We start from the raw sequence: 5,352 nt of genomic DNA on the forward strand, positions 1-5,352 counted from the left end.
TTAGAAAATAGTTGTTGCCTTTTTGAAATGATAGTCTTTTTGGGATGTGAGATGTCAAGTCATTTCAAAAAAACATCTTTATGGATTTACGAAAAAAGTCTTCTTTCCATAAAAGTAATATTCGGGGTACACTAGTCGTTGTAACTTTTTAGGTATGATATATTTTATGTAAAAAGTCTATTTCTTACAATAGTACATTGAACGTTGGATTTGTAGGCCATCATGTAGTTTTGTCTTTATACTAATTAATGATTTGTAGTACTAAAGTATTTTTTTTAGAATTTGCCACTTCTTTACTTAAATGAGTGTAAGTACAATAAATGCTTTGAGATCTTTATTTGTACATAGTCATATCAAGAGTTTTCTTTATGATGTGTTTTTCAATGTTTACAGAGAGAATAAAGACTCTAAGCAAGTCGACATTCTTGAGTAGGATTAAACTAGTTATAAAAACGATCTTTAGAGGAGATATTTAATGTTTTACAAAGAGAATGATGACTTCAAGTAAGTCGACATCTTTGAGTTGTAAAAAGGTAACTAAAGTCTTTTTCAAAACATATTATATTTGTTTCTCTTTGTCTAGCCGATTTCCATGTTTTTTCTTTTTCCTACTTATTTAAAATCATTACTTTTCAAGTTGTCTTGTATATGATAGAAGGTACAATTATTACTTTTTGAAATCATGTCAAAATACCTTTTTCATAAAGGGTTGTAAGATGGTACAATTATTTATTTTCAAAAAGGAGCTTTTTGAAACTATCGTAAACTTTTATGAAATATAGCTTTTATGAATGAGTATGTAATATGCAATATGCATGTTTCTGAAGGTTCTGTTACATCTGACTCTAAAGAAGAAAAAAGGTCTTCATCTTGAGGTAGCCGATCTCTTTAGATGATCTTTAGGAATGCATGGCTCATCAAGCTTTTTCTTCAAGGAGTATGATTGCACCACGGTTGTACTTGAACAGAAGGTCTCCATCCTTTTTGGGTGAGATATCCTTGCATCAAATACTCGTTAGATATATGGCAAAACATATCCAGTCATAATATAACATTTTTCAAGAAGGCATATTATCATATCATATGAAATCAAATAAGACAGTGTATCATATTATATGTCATCAAAATAGAGTTTCTCAACACTCGGCATCGCCAAGTCATTTCTCTGTTTGTGTTAAATACCGTGATGTGTAAATATCATATGCTATCTTCTCATTGTGTGATGCCATCGCTTTGACCCCCTGTTGATACCGTGTGTTGCAAAAAAAAAAAAAACCTATTGCCAGCAGAAATTATGTATACTGCAGGATGATCAGTCAAAGTATTCTACCTTCATGGACACCAAAATCTTGGGACCCAGCCTCATTTTCCTTTTAACTAATATTCAACATATTATAGACATACCCCTTTTTTTCTCTTTTTTTTTTCTCTTTCTTCTTTTTTCGCCATTTTCATTAGCAATTGCAACTGGTATGTATACTTATGTTTAGTTTCCCACAGGTGTGATGACTTTCAGTAGCTTATACATGTCATTTTATAGTTGAACTCTATCAATCCTTTCTGTGTAATCAGGTTTGCTTATGTCATTTTGATTTAATCTTAATGTCCATACCTCTGTGCCTGTAGCTATCCCCATTAACATGGTCGATTTCTCCTGTTTATAATCTCAGTCGTTTCTGTTGCTTTACTTTCTTGTCTACTTTATCTTGAACCCACTGTTATATTCTCGACCTCTCACCAGCCATGCACATTTTAATCGCCAGATAGATGTATTGATGTCAGAGAATTTTGGTTTTCGTATTTTATATTGGGTAAAAAAAAAAAAACATCAGACATGTCTGAGAGAGAATGACATTCTTAGTCTCAAGACTTGGAAATTCTGTATCCACATTTCTGGATGTATCAAGAGATTACTAGAAGTGGTTGAAATTAGATTTTCAAGGCTCGCCTACAGCAGGTCTGTACATCTCAACCCATCCCCCTGAATGTCGCGTGAGCAAAAGAAGCTCCAGTAGCAAGGTCTACCTCCGATTTCTTGATCTACTGTATCACAGTAGAAAGTGAATGGCTATTTGTTGTATATTATTGGTTTACATTAGTCTATGTTATATTTTGATATTTTCTTTCCAGAATTTATTTTTGTTATGGTTCAATATTTGAAATTGATGTGAAACTTTATTCATCCTGATTTAGAAGAGAGAATGTTGGGATCTGGCTCGAGCTACTCTCAACCGAGAAGATCTGGCACTAGCTGCCACCATTTCCCAGGCCTATCACTACCAGATTTCCTTTTAGCGCCGCATATAAATCTCTACAGATAAGCAGTCTGATGCCCCTGCATCAAACTAAATCGAATCCAACCCCAGAGGGCGTGACCCATCTACAGAATTGTTGAGAAATTCCTCTGATATGCGGGAATCTGAGGAGTCATTCAGAAAGCTTATGAAATAAAGGGTTCAGTACTGGCGTATCAACCTTCTCCACTAGATAATGAAAAACCTCCTGTTTGCTCCAGTGATTTGTCATCTTCATGTTCTCCTCCACTAAAAAAAAAAGGGGGGGAAATCTCCATTATTGCACACCCATCTTTGCTATATGATGCATTTTCTGAACATTTCCCAGACTTGTAGTAACTATCTCCCAGTTCGTGTGTTAGCAGTCAAATTTTTTTTTATATCTTTAATGTGTATATTAGCAATGAGTTTATCTTTACTAACTAAATGTTTTCCAATTTATACATGCACCTCATGTTCTGCATAGTTACGGTCCCTCCTACCCATAACTTCCAGTTTTCCTCCCTGGAGAATCGTTTTCTCTCTAGGTGTTGACTAGATATTTCGAAGCAAAAAAATGAAAGGTGATGTACAATATGCATATCATTTTATCCCAACAACGACACAGTGAAAGAGATTACCTGAAGCAAAAGGTACAATATATCAAGGATTTACAACTCTCTTTTGCAATAAATTTGTAAAGTAAGGAAGCCTATGGATTCAAGAATCTTTCTTTTTTTTTCCACTTTGTCTTTTCCTCCAACCTTGCTGTGGGTGTTTCAACAACACCCTGGCACAAGCATTGCATTCCCCAGCACTCACCTGCACCACCATATTTGCATTCCCAACACTCACAAAAATTTGAATATTTTGAGGAATATAATGCGTTCTGGTGTATTCATAGCATCATTGGTTGTTGCTTTTCTGTCTCATACCCATTTCCATCAATATATTTTCTACTAGTCTAAAGTGTTGCACATATTTTCTTGCATTAGTCTACACATCACGTTTAGGCTCATATATATGCATTCTCCATGAACCCTATAGTTAGATAGATTCATTCACATCTTATCACTAGTATAGGCATATGATCACTTATACGTTGATCTAGAGCATAGTCTATGCCATTTTCTTTGTGCTTTGCAAGTTTATCTTATGCTAACTTGATATTTGCAGGAAATGTGTAAAGGATGTGGCTTCTCTTTGAGATTAGAGATTCTATAATTTCAATTCCATTAATGATCTGTAATAGCTAGATATAATGAGAAGGTTACATTTCCAACTCTTAGATTAGAATGGATGAGCATGTAAATAACATTTGTTTCATTATTTTCCTTTGTTTCTGAAAATTGACAATGATGAAACACGAATGAAACGTGCACCATTCTAATAGGAGGTGATTAATCCTAAGTTGATGATTTGCATCAATGGCCATAGTCAGGATGTGAACAAGACTTAGGACTTTCATCTTTTATGGAATAACATTGGATCTACACTAGATCTCTCTCGAAATTCATCATATTTTCTTCAAATATTTTTCTCTTTTATCAGAGTTTAGTTTAAAATTGATTCAACATATATATCAATGGTCATAGTTAGGATATATTGAGAATTATTTTCATTTTAAACTCTATGAAAGCACCAAAATGTATTTTATTCTTCATTTGAATTTAGATATGATTATTATATAATACATTCGATGACCATAGTCAGGAGTGTATTATATCATTAATCTTATTTACATTCATTTAGAGAATGAAATAGGACTTTCAAATCCAATTTTAAAATTATTTAAATTCATTCATCATTTAGGATAGAATTGCATCATATTTTCAAAATTCTAGGTGATCCTTTTTCTTCATTTCTCAGATCAAATCTTATTTATAGATTCAAAATCAAATTCTATCTCATTTCAAGATTCAAAAATTCAATTTCAAAGTCCAATTTGACTTTGAAATTTCAAAATCATTTTGTATTCAAATTTCAATTTCCAAATCAAAATCCAAACTTCAAAGTTCAATTTAACTTTGAAGTCATCCTCGGATTTCAAAAATTCAAAAGCAAGTTTATCTTCTTATCTTCAAATTCAAAATCCAACTCTTCCTAAATTTTAAATTCAATCTGGTTTTTCAAAACCCAGATCCATCTTCAAAAGTCCCATTTGGACTTTCAAAATCCAAATCCAAAGTTAGAACCCGATCCCATCTTGGATTCCAGATCTTGGATCCAATTCCTTCTTTAGGATCCAGAATCCAACTTCGTCTTGGATCTAAGACTTCAGATCCAATTCCATTTAAGATTCAGAGTTCAACTTCCTCTTGGATCTCAGGCTTCAGATCCAAAATCCAATTTAGGTTCCAGGTTCTGGATCCAATCCAATCTTGGATCTCAGACTTCAGATCCAAAGTCCATTTTAGGATCCAAAGCCCAATTCTCCTTTAGGATCCACATTTTAGATCCAACTTCATCTCAGATCCTGGACTTCTGATCCAATTCCATCTATGATTCAGAATCCAACTTTATCTTAGATCTTAGACTTTGGATCCAATTCCATTCCAGAACCCGGATCCAACCCTAAACTCGGATCTTAGATCTCAGATCCAGTTCCATCATTGGATATCAGACCTCAGATACAAATTCCATTCCTAATTCTAAATTTCAAATCCAAATCTATCTTGATTTCTAGATTTCAAATCCAAATTCCATTTTTAGATCTCATCTGAACTTCCTAAATCCATTTCTATTTTTTTTTACCATTTGGATTTCTCAAATCCATCCTGATTTCAAACTTTAAATCTAGAATTCAATATCACTTCAAATTTCATCTCCTTTTCTTAAAACTAGGTTCAAAATTCAAATTCAAAGCCAATTTCTGACTTTGAAACTTCATTCTTTTTTCTTTTACCTCAGCTTTAAATCATTCTTTCCAAATTCAAAGATTTATTCTTCCAAACTCTGATTATTTCAAAAGACTTAAAACTTCTCCGACCTATCTCAAGTTCTAAGGTTAGATTCAACTATATATCATTTCTTCATTTCCATCATCACATTCACTTCATTTTCACTTGGAAAGTCTCAG

The sequence above is a fragment of the Nuphar pumila genome, chromosome 4 (assembly GCF_984573655.1).
Source record: "Nuphar pumila chromosome 4, dmNupPumi1.hap1.1, whole genome shotgun sequence".
NCBI lineage: Eukaryota > Viridiplantae > Streptophyta > Magnoliopsida > Nymphaeales > Nymphaeaceae > Nuphar > Nuphar pumila.